The 12383-nt window shown below is 39.0% G+C and overlaps 1 long non-coding RNA gene across 1 annotated transcript in view; it reads left to right on the top strand.

Moving 5' to 3' along the window:
- LOC125445939 overlaps positions 1–11383 on the top strand; it is a 296276-nt gene extending 284893 nt beyond the window's left edge. Inside the window, exons 3-5 of the long non-coding RNA XR_007246348.1 lie at positions 3534–3597; positions 4861–4963; positions 9722–11383. This is a non-coding gene — a long non-coding RNA (uncharacterized LOC125445939). The remainder of the gene's footprint in view (positions 1–3533; positions 3598–4860; positions 4964–9721) is intronic.
- The last annotated feature ends 1000 nt before the right edge of the window (positions 11384–12383 follow it).

Raw genomic sequence — 12383 nt, 5'->3', positions numbered from 1 at the left:
TTATTTATTTATTTATTTATTTATTTATTTATTTATTGTTTCGATTTCTATACTGCCCGAACCCCGAAGAGTATTGAGTATAGTGTGGAGCTGCATTCAAAATTTTATTAGTGAAAAGATGCTAACATTAATTGCCCAATCCAGAAGGGGAGGGGATTAACCTCTGTAACTGACACAGCCTTGAGCAAGCGTGACTAACCATCCTACCAGTGCAAGGGGCAAATGAACTGGCAGAAGGGCCAGATACGTGGGTGCTTGGGAGCTGCTTGGTTCCTCAGTGCCTGGCCCTGGAAGTGGCTGCCATTTCCCAGTCCCATTGCCACTGGATGCTACGTTGATGTGGCCGAGGGCAGTTCGGAGGGTTGGTCAGGGGTGGAGCCAACCTTAGTTGACTTCCACCCAGGCTTGGCCTCCTCCGATTCTGGCACTGAGGGCATGGATGGCCTAAACCCATTGAGCCCAGTGGAGGGCTTTTTGCCAGCAGGAAAGTTTTTTGTATGTTTTGCCTCCTCGTGCCAACCAAAAGCCCTTTGGAGGTGGCAGGGTGGTGCTGTCCCTGGCTACCCAAGGCTCTTGATTAGGCTGCCACTGATATACTGAACAGAAATAGTTTTAACCATCAATCATTTGGATATCCTAACTGATTCTAACTATAATGTTGTGTGTGTGTGTGTGTGTGTGTGTGTATACATATATATAAAATTGATAGACAAATACATATACAAGAAGGAGAAAAGAAAAAAATCTATTACAATAATCTAAAAAATTGCTCTTGTCTAGTCTTTCATGACCTATGATGTCTAGTCTTTCATGATCTATAATAGTGGAGAAACATACAGGTTGTCTATGCATGATCTTTGTTCGAGCAGCAGGGCAAATAGCATTTGATTGAAGCATTTGAGGTTGAGGCATTTGAGGTCTTGAAAATTGATCTTCCTTGCACCATCCAGTTTCCCATAGTGGCTATTTACCTGTAAGAATGTGTAGGAAACCCATTTATAGCTATCCCAGAATATCAACTAGTTTGGTTAGCCCAAATGTGAGCCAGCAATTTTAAGTTCAAATTTTTCCTGTGCCATGAACTTCTCTGTGACTCCTTTATAACCTTCTAATAAAAACTACATGACGTGATGTGCACCCGAGCGCAATGATTAAATCACAGCTAAAAAAAAAATCATGCTGTATTTGTGCAATCCTACAGAGATTCCTTTTTACGCAGTGATTTAATTGATGCACATGCGTGCTGATGCACATTAGTGACCTCCAAGGGAAGGAGGATATGTACTAAAAACTGTAGCAAGCAGCAGCAGACTGAGGAAAGTCTCAAAACCAAAAACTGAAGAACAGCAGATTGCTAACAAATGTATGCAATTCCAGAAGCACGATAAGGTAATTCACAACTCTCACAAATCATGGGAGAAATTCAAATGGGGAGTATTTGGTACGCATTTTTAACTTCAGATTGCAGAACAGAATTTCTCCCTATAACATAAGCCCTTACAAAAGTTGCCAGTTAATTAGCAATTTCTACTGTGGCTCTACCAGCTTTGTGGAAGTTTTTCTAAATGGCCATTTCATTTTGTGCTGGGGTAGTCAGATGACCACCTGACCATAGTAAAATTGCAGGAAAATTAAGCTGAGGATGAGTTGTGGCAAGCAGAATCAGGCTTGCAACTAATCTGTACAGATAACATTTCCCTAAACTTGGGGCTGTCCCAGCCATTAGAGCAGATTGAAAGATAGTGGGGAAGGCTGTAGGGAATACAGGTTCACTAGCAAACTCAGTGGCCCTGTGCATCCTTATGACATCACATTACTAGCCAGAAAACCCTCAGTAAACATTTTCTTAAGCAGTTCTTTGGATAGAAATGCACCCATCCAGTTTGTAATGTCGTGAATAGGCTGGGCAGCTCGTGACTCATCAACAAACGATTGTCATATATCTGCCTGATCATTGTGTTCTGATGTCAAACCGGCTGAAACTATGGAGATTATCTAACTTTTGGGGTATCTTTAATTCTTCTTCTACATTCTCAAATATAACTTCTACAACATCCTTAGAAAGTTTCCAGTGACTTTCCTAGGATATGGAATGTCCTGAGTTCTGAAAGGGCATAGTGATGGAAAGTGGGAAGAAAGCATAGCGATGGAAATACTTTTTTTTACAAAAAGGGAAATCATTTAAACCCACGAAGAATAAGATATTCCATTGGGTTCCTTAAGACTATGCAGTACTCTGATTGGTTCAAAACCATAAATGAATCTTCCTAGACTACTCGGGCCATTCCTAGTTTAAATCATATTACCATATCCTTTGTAGTATATTTTTAAGAGCAGGAAGAAAATTACAGATATATTGCACTGAGCCCAAACAAAATAGTAAATCGTGAGGAAAGTCCAAAAGAGAAAAACTCACACCCTCTTCAGTGTGATTGTCAGTAGTCCATTATTCCCTTGGAAGAGCTAGAAACAGAGTCATTACTATATCAGTTAGATTTTAGCAATGACTTGAGTGGGAGCCAAGTTCCCTCAGGCTTAATTCAAAATTTAGTGCCTCTGGAAATACCAAAGAGTGAAGTGAAACATGTCGTCTCTCTCTCTCTTTTGTACTTGTAAGCAATGAAGCTCTTTGAGCGTCCTACAAGGAGGAGAGGTGGTTTCTCTACTTCTGTGCTCAGCTGCTGATAATAACAAGAAAAGGAGAGGATTACAAGCCTGTATAAAACAATTTTGTTACAAGTTCTTGTTTCTGATGCTGGTTCTTCACATTCTGATTATTCTGTTTTCTGCAGATGAATGTTCAAACCAGAAAATGACATTTTGCAAGTCTCTAAAAGTATGCTCTCTAAATTTAGTGTGCTGTCAAAATTTAATAATATGCTGATTTAAGTTGTGTCTTTTCTTAACCCTAACACCCTTCCCCAACTGGGCATCGTCACCAAAAATAGGTGAACTGAAGGCGCTGAATTACAATAAATGAAAATCCAAAGAATAAAACAAGGGCATTTATGTGCCTCCGTAAGTAATATCTAATACTGTGTCAAACGATTTCCATAGACTCTAGCCCACTCTGCACAGGCCCGGGGAGTGGCAGGGCATGTCTGGCCCGTGTGGTGTGGGCCTGGGCCTCCTTTTGTTTATTAGTAGTTTCTGTCATTTGATCTTGTGTGCAGACAGCATTTTTAAAATGCACAGCGGAACTACTGACATCTTCAACTGCATTCCATGGCATCTCAGCCACTGGCATGGGGAAATGGTGATGAGTACTAACTTCAGGCTGGGGTGCTGAGACTAAATCCATGGGGGAGGGGAGGCAGAGAACTCTGGCTGCTAGAAATCTGCCATCTCATAAAGGCGATCTCTAATCTCAGGCTTTACAGTGAATTCAAACATTTCTATAACAATGCTATCTTGAATTAACTGGGTTTAAAAATGAAAGCCATAATAACGCTGGAACCTGATGTTTTTATTAGTTCCCACAGTGTCCAAAACAGGATTTTTCAGCTTTTAATTTTGTTTAAATTCTCTACTAGGGCTGCCATAAACCTGTACAACTGTGTTGAATGGAGGATTTTTCAAGAACAAGCCAGCACACATGTGAGTGATGTCTAATGGTGGCAGGCAATGGGTTTCTGAATAGATTAGTAGGTGACGTCATGAAAAAGAGCCTATTTATCACCATAATTTAGTGCAAGATACAACACGAGGGCTTGATGGATGCATTTTATGGTTTTCAGCCAATCATAATAATGGATCTATTGACTAGAGTTTTAGATGCCCTTTACTCACCCTTCACAACCATACAAGAACAACAAGATGAGGGAAGGCTCTGGCTGGGAATAAGTCAGAAAGTTCCTGTGAGACGCAAGTTACCTTCCCACTGAGTTTTGAGAGAGAGAAAGCTGACAGTTAAAAATATTTCTGCAGAACTATACCACTGCTGCACTTGTCCCCTGAGGCAAAGTAATTCAAAATGTACTCCTGTTAAAGAGACAGTGCAGCTTGGTGATTAAAGAGGCAGTGCAACTTGTGAACAGCATGTATTGACCCAGAAAGGTCCCAGTTCAAACTCGGCCTGAGTCATGACCTCTCCAAGTAGCCTCATACAAATAGATTCCTCTCACAGCCCTACAGGCAATAGGGGATGTGATGATCATAAATTGGTCAATCTTACAAAGATGTTGTGAGAATCTCTTAGTTAACATCTGGGAAACATTTGGAACATTTTACTCTAAGTCACATTTCTTCTGGCGAAATACTACATGCCACTTCTTCAGCTCATGGAGATGGTACTTATTTAAATCAGAATAAACTAGGCTCAAAAGGGACTTCAAGCTGAGGAGGATTTGATTTTCAGCCTCAGCCTACAATTAATATGTAACTTTTTTGGCACTCAGATTTCTGGAGATGGCTTTAATTATATTGAGTTCTCCTCTCCAAACTCAGCTGCTTTTTCAGATAGTATTCTTGATGAGCATTTATAAGCCTAGAAATCAGCAATGGCACATTCGTGGGCAGTAAGGATGAATACTCAAACAGGGTAGATTGACAGATGGAATGAAAACTAAAATTACTGCACATATTCGTTGGATATTTGCCAGTTGCAAGTGGGACAGCTCACCCTCTTGTTCTAGAGCAGTGTGTAGACTCTTTCGGAACCCACCCTTGCAAATGCTCCTTTGCTGCAGCATTGCCAATAACACTGACGGCACAATGCTGTAGTTGGCTGTGCAGAAATGGCCTAAGACAGTGTTCCTATGAAAGAATGCAGCAGACTTCAGTCATTCCACTATGTGATTATGTTTATTTTGCATGTCTTTGCAAACAAATGCAATAATAAAAACTTTTCCCTTATTCCAGCTGGTCTTTGGGGCTAGGTCCTTCTGCATCCTTTATGAAAAAAGAACCTTCCACAGCCTGAAGCACTATGAGTTCAATGGAATCACAGAGCTGTAAAACTGAGGTAAAGCCATTCTAAAATCTTCCAAAAATCTAGCAAGAAACAGTCAATGGAGTGTCTAAACCAGGTCTATGAAGTTTACGGAAGGTGGTGTGAGGCATGCAACAAGAGAAAATTGTTCAGTAGTCCTAAAAACTTGTTGATTATAGTGTGGTAAGTAAGTGTTTCCCACGCTGAGCTCTTGTGGAAAAATGAAATTTACCCAAGGCTTTTAGTTTTAAGGGAAAGCAATTTAGGTGAAATGTATTTATGGTAATTTTCCAGTAAGTGTATTTTCAACTGAACAACAGCCAAAATCTTCATTTCCCCCTCCTCTCTCTCTCTCTCTTCTCTCTCTCTCTCTCATGTTGAGACATCTTCACTTTGCAGCCTGACTTATTTTCATAACCACTCAGCTCTCTGCCTCTTGTTTCCCAGACTGTTATTCAAATTACACATATTCCAGTTATTATTTCCATCATTTAGTATGCGTTTGACAGAGATCTTATTTTTATGCTCTCCTGCCCTGCCAAATGTGCTAAACTGTTCCTTTTTGTGGGGGAAAAACAATTACATACCTTTAAAAAGATCACCTAGTAAAATAAAATAAAACTTGCAAGAGTTTTTCCCCCCATAGTGCTTTATAAAATTAAATGCCAAGAAATATGATAAAGCTTGATCTGTTGACTTTAATAGCTAGTTATTTTAAATGTTATACTCCTAGATCATAATTTATAGCAAGTCAAACACTGGAATTCAGCTACGCTGAGAAATACTAACTAGCTATAAATGCAAACGATAATTTCCAACTTGAAAGGGAGACAGTGCATGAAATAAATCTTTGCATTTTTACTGTGGATAAGTAGCCAATCAGTTGCTCACAGGAAATGATGCAATTGTGCTGAAGTTTGGGATATATAAAATACAAGGGATCACTCTGAGCCAGAAAGGACTATTCTCTGGCTTGTGTTCTTCTGCGTATATGTGGATACAGTCAAGACACAAAAGGTAAGAGAGTGGCAACCATCTTGATAGGCTATTGTATTAGCCACTGAGAGAGGCTTATACGTCTTGTTTGTTAAGTGGCAATCTCTGTACAGTGCATTTATTGGCAAACAGTGGTATCATTCTGGTGTGATCATTTCCTCTTGAAAAAATAAAATGTTTTCTGAAGAAATAAATTCAGAATAGCAAATGAATGCTTAGTGTTCTAGAAATTGGGGTGGACTTGAAAATAATTCATGCTGGGATCTTCAGAAGGGATGGACATGCTGCATGCAAAATTAAACTAAGTGTGCTTTTGACTGCAGAGGAAGGCAATGGCAAACCACCTCTACTTCTCACTTGCCTTGAAAACTGCTTGCTGGGGTTGCTGTAAGTCAGTTGTGACTTCACAGTGCTTTATATACACACACACACCTTGGCTTAGGAATGTACATCTTAAATTTTCAACCTTAGCAAAACATTACCTCCCTATGCTTTTTGTGTGTGTCTCTGTATATGTGTCATGAAGTCATAGCTGATTTATGGTGACCCTGTAGGGTTTTCAAGGCAAGAGACATTCAAAGGATGTTTGCCATTGCCAGTCTCTAGGTGGGTTGAGAGAGTTCTGAGAGAACTGTAACCGGCCCAAAGTCACTCAGCAGGCTTTGTGTGGTGGAGTTGGGGATCCAACCCAGTTCTCCAGACTGTAGTCCACCATTCTTTATACAACCCATTGGCTCTTTTCATAGGGAACACAAATATTATAATGCAACTCACTTTCCGTTACAGCTTTCTGTGATACCAGGTTTCTTTTTATCATTTGGAATCACCTTTGGGGAGGCAGGCCTTCACTATTCTTACCCCATTTATTGTCTGTGTAAAATGATCACTACGGATGCTTTTTTAAAATAATCAGCTTCCTTGAAAATGGGGTTGAGACCAATGGAACAATTCCAGTAATGGGAGGAGGGACAATTCATGAATCAACAACAACAAAAATACATTAATTTTCAGCTGCATAACTAAACAAATGTGGCAAAAAAAAACCCATCCCTTTTGTAAACCAAGAATAAGACGGCCAGGTAGATCTTTCTGAAATTTTTAAAACAAGGATAGAATCTAGCTCCCAAAATTCTTCAGATAGTGTTCATGTTTGCTAACCCTGTGCCAGCAACTCTTGGAAGTTTTTGTGGGCGGGGGGGGGGGGGGGGGGGGTGGGAAGCTTTGTTGACATGCTGGCATTACTTCTGGGTGATCATTTGAGAATTATGTCACTGCATCACTGATCATCTCGGAATTTCCCCAGTCTCTATAATAATTTCCCCCCTATCTCCCCAGGTTTGGGTGAGAGCGGGTAGGGGGAAAAGGTTACCTACTGTTGGTAGTCTAAAAATAGCCCCAAAATAGAAAGTGGCAGTCCAAAAATAGAAAACAGTGGTGTATATCTCTACCACTCCACTGAGCAAAGTTTGAAGCCTTCAGAAAGAGCTGAGTCAGAGCTTCAAGAATTTAAACAGCTGTCTTATGTTGAAACAATCTAGTAACCCAGTACTTCCATCTCCCATGCACTCTCGCAATGATCTCTAGCTGTATTACCTTTTAACTGGAGATGCTAGAGACAGAATATCAGACTTCATGTATGCCCCAAATTCTTTTTCTATTCAACTCTGCCTTAGGAATGTGCCTCCCTGGTTCTTTTTCCTGCACTCATTTCTCTTTGCATTTCACCCTACAACCATTCATCAGACAACTTTGCTTAAACAAACCAAAGCAATTATAAAAAGAACAAAAGCAGAACAAAAAGAGAGAGAGAAGGAGACAAAAGGGACAGTAGGTTTGTCAGCCAAATTACTCTTCCTAAGTTGTTGCTGATAACACCAGAGGCTCCATTTTGTGGCTCCATTTGACCTTGTTTAGGCCGAGGCTCTGTTTGACCTTGTTTAGTTCAACCGGCATCAAATCAACAGACCTCCCTAGCAATTTCCCCACCCATAATAGAATGCTCATACCCCACCAAGTGTATCCCACTGGAGATGTGCCAATGGAAGTTATTATGTGATGAAACTATTTAACGTTGACTAAAATACTCTCCCTGGGTTCTTTCAGACCCTGTGTCTTATATCTTGTTGAAGCAATTTTATGTCATGCCTTTCAAGCACTGTAATGGCCACTTGCATTGACAGAATCCTCGTAAAAAAGAAGACCGAGACCTTGCTCATGAAGTGCTATTGATTTTTCCTTTCCTTTCTCCCCCCTCCTCTCTGAGTCCCTTCTTGAGTTGCCAAAGATACTACACTGTTGTTAAGGAGAGGTACTTTGCCCTTCAGTATTTCAGGAGGGTTCCTGTGTGACCAAGGCATCCATGGGTGGTTGGTGATAAATAATGTATTTGGGTGATAACTGCCCATATTCATTTTTGTCAGTTTTATGTGACTCAGCACTTGCCCTTGCCAATTTTTTTTATATCTACCAGGGACTGCAGAAAATAGTTGCAAATATAAGTGCCATGTATAAACCAAGCAGTTACATGGTAAAGTCAAAAATCAAACAGCCACAACAAAATAAACACTGAGCATTACTTTCAGTTGATATCTGTGATCATCATCATAAACTTAATTCTTGACATACTGCATGTTGTAGCTATAAATCAATGGTACTGTTGGTGATGGGGCTCTCCCATTGTCAGCAACAGTGGGGAAAGTGTTTCATGTGCTTAGAGAGACCAATTGACCATAATCACCAGTTCCTGTGAACCTGTGTGATGCTTTTACATTATGCTAACATCTATATTTTATGTCTAAGTAATCTAATTTCTTCAATTAGGCAAATTTGCAATGATTTTTCTGTTTTACATAAGTTTATTGTGAATACACAATTCTACCTAGCATGCTGCTGGTCTGCGTTACACAATATTATCTGCTCCATAATCCACCACTGGAGTACTAGTCAATTTCAGTCAACATTTCTATGTATTCCTTGAATTCTTGCACAGAATATTGGAAGATATGGACTTTGGGTATTGCTGTCAGACATTTTATGTGTGCTTAAACTAGAAAACACATTCAGGATCAATGAACTAATATGGATTAGTGATGATTTAACTGATGCATTTATTATTTTTGATTTATCAATTTTTATTTTTACTATATCTATAGATATATAGATCTATAAGAAAATAAGCCCAAGAAATAATCAAGTACCAGAGACAAAGAGGAGAGGAACATGTCCTAATGATTTTACCATTTTTGAAAACCAGATTTTCCCTTCTACCAGAGAATGGGCAAGGGGGCAAGAATGGACAAAACAGTTGCAGCCAAAACAGATTAAAAGATACAATGTCACCATTAGACAGAATTGTCACACAACTAAATCAGGCTGCCATTAACCTTGTCCTCTTTAAAAGTACCAATTTGCAGCCTTTTTAAAAGACAGAAAGGGTGTTCCAGCGTTCCAGGGGCGGAGTGGACCTTAGTGAAGCACCCATCTGCCCTGCTGATCATTTTCTGGAGAGAAGAGAACCTACCTTTCCAAACTTTCCCAACTTAAGCAATGAAAACCGCGAAGTTACCCCAAATCACTAATCAATCTGCAAAAATCGCATACTCTCAGACTAACCTACCTCATAGGGTTATTGTAATGAAAAAATGGAAGTATGGATGATGATGTAAGCGGCTTTGAGTTCTCATCAGAGAGAAAGGCAGGGTATAAATGATGAAAGTAATAATATATGTATTATTTTGGGATGCCAAAACCATTCCTTTGGTCAGGTAAACTAACTTGCCTGGTTTTCTTTTCCAGGGCACAAGAAGATGGAACCAAATCCTGGCAATTCCTCTCTCAAGTTTGCTCTGCTTCTTTCTTCTCCTTCCTTTTTGCCCTGTTCTGCTGCCTTCTTTCTGGATAACCCAGCAGGCTGTGAAATCAGATTAGTCAGTCCAAAACCACTGGGCACATCTACATTATTAATTTTAATTCCTTGAAATAGGTTTTGTTATTCACAGATTCAGGTTTATTGGAGTCATTTTTTTACAGAAAAGCTGAAAAAATCTGAACGCCCATACCAGTAAAAAGTTTTTTCTGGCATTTTTCCAGATATCCAACTGTATTAGACTTCATTAAAGGAACTTTTTATTGGGATTTTTTTTCGAGGCTCTGGGGGGAGGTATGATGAAGTTTGGGTGTGGGGGGTCCAATTCCATAAGCATTCAGTTTTCCTCCATTTGGGTGCGCATATAATTGGATCCTTTTTGAGCAAACTTAGACAGTGTCTCTGTGCAGAAACGCAGCTTGAACATCAGTCGGGTTTGTGGCCAATGATACCACAGCTGAACAGACAGTGGGAAATTCTTAATTCCTTTAAAGATGCTTACAATCATCTCCCCATCCAGACATTTCCTTGGATTTTGGAATTCTGAATTACTTGTTCCTAAAGCAGCACTAGTCCATTAAATAATGTACAGTTTTAAAATTTCCAGGCTTTGTTCAGACTTTTGTGCATACACAATTTGCCACATTTCTCAGCTGACATCTTTTTCACACAGACTACTGATACGCAAGACTACACCTGCACAATAATTTGGTCACAGGGCAAAAGAGAGTCTTATTGTAATTGTATAATTGCATGAGGATTACTTCCTGAGCAATTTAATCAGTGCACATATGAGCTGGTACATAGCAGTAACCAGCAGAAAAAAAACCGTGAACAGTGAACTGAAAACTGGCAAACTGCACATATTCTAATTCAGAAATTAATTTTAGAAAGTTTTCAAGCTGAATCAGAGTGAAGCAGCATCAAGTGCAACAATAACGAAGTAAGAGAAATCCATTCATTCCCCAGCTCTTCCTTGAGAGTTGTAATCCAGATTTCTGCACCAGGAAAATCCTGTTGCATTTTTGTGGATTCTTCCTCAGGAAAAAAGATTAATGGAATTGTGAGGAAAGCGCAAAACATTTTGATCAGACCTGTTAAATTTCTGGGGCGAGCAGATCCTTCATATGTCAAACTAGTCACAAGATCTTGTCTAAAATGTGAAGAATGGTGGGTGAAGATATTAGAGCTGACCCAGATGGCCAAGTTAACTTTGCTACTTAAAGAAAAGAGTTTAATTAAATTCATGGACAATGGGAAACTCCTGATAGAATATTTAGACAAAACAGAAAAAAATAAATTGATGACTAGTGGTTTTGAAGGTTAAAGACTGTTATAATAAGGTCCAATAAAGTGAGACTTTTTAATAATAATGACCCTAAAGGTTTAATTTCATTTTGATGCTTAATGGCCAAGTGCTGCAAGATTAGGGTTTAAAGGTTAATATTCAGTGCAGAAGAAACTAGAAGTCTCTATGAAATAGGTACTTTATAATGTGGTGAATTTTTGTCTTCGCCTACATGTTCAACTTTGATTTTGAAGTACAAATTTAAAAAAATTTAGCAAAAAATAAGGCTCTGCTCTAAAATAAATCTCAAATGTGGTGGACTGAAAATTTTTGAGGCCAGACAAGCAAGAATTTTTAGGGGAGTTTCCATGCATCCCAACTTCTATTCACAGGAATACCAAAAGCTATCAGAGGCAAGGAATTCATTTTCTTTGTTTTGCAGCTTTTATGAACTTTCTTCATACAATCCAGCCTTTACATTTTGATTTTTAAACTTTACAGAATAGAAAACAGATCACTCTTTGTACTTGACTGTCAAAGTCTTATGGCATTTCTAATTTTTGGACCAGTATTATTCTAATTAGATCACTTCTTAATATTTTTTTGTGATCAGTAAAAATAAAAGATTTTGTATCAAGTGTTTCCCTTCCACATTTCATCTATACCTAGGAAAAAAAATGACTGTCTAGGGGAAGGAAAGAGAAAATTCCAAAGTCAAATCTGCCCTTCCCCTTCATTAGAGATAGTTTAAACTGTCCGTTGGGTGCCTTTCAGCCTCATTTTGCTTGTTTTTCTCTTCCCAGGGAGTATCTTGTATCCTGCAACATTCACCCTGAGTGTACAAGAGTGCTGAGTTGTTGTGTAGGATTTTTACCTCACACTGGGGAGGTATTAGTTGATAACATCCACCTTGTTTTGGATTTACTGCTTTAGCATATTTCATGATGGAAGTATTTTTTTTCCCTACCATCTGCTAAGATTAGCACTCTAGCGGTGTAATAAATTTACCTCTTCAGCTCCCATAGTGTAATCTGGAACTGTCTTACACTTTACTCGGCCTAATTGAAAATAGGCGAAGATAAATGACGCACTTTGAATTTCTCTCTCAGATGTACCATTGTTCATTACTACAACAAGGGAATGAGCAGATCTGATAAGAAGATCAATTGTTCAGTAAAACAAAAGTTTCCATGGTGAGACTGTGGTACCGACAGCTGTAATTGTCTATGGGTAACGTGTTTAAAAAATATCTCAATATTGTCATCGTAGGGAATACAAAATTGTTTTTTCTGATCAGCACCCTT

Source organism: Sphaerodactylus townsendi, linkage group LG01, assembly GCF_021028975.2.
Source record: "Sphaerodactylus townsendi isolate TG3544 linkage group LG01, MPM_Stown_v2.3, whole genome shotgun sequence".
Lineage (NCBI taxonomy): Eukaryota > Metazoa > Chordata > Lepidosauria > Squamata > Sphaerodactylidae > Sphaerodactylus > Sphaerodactylus townsendi.
Note: the sequence above shows the minus strand (reverse complement) of the source record. Positions and strands in the feature narration are given on the sequence as shown.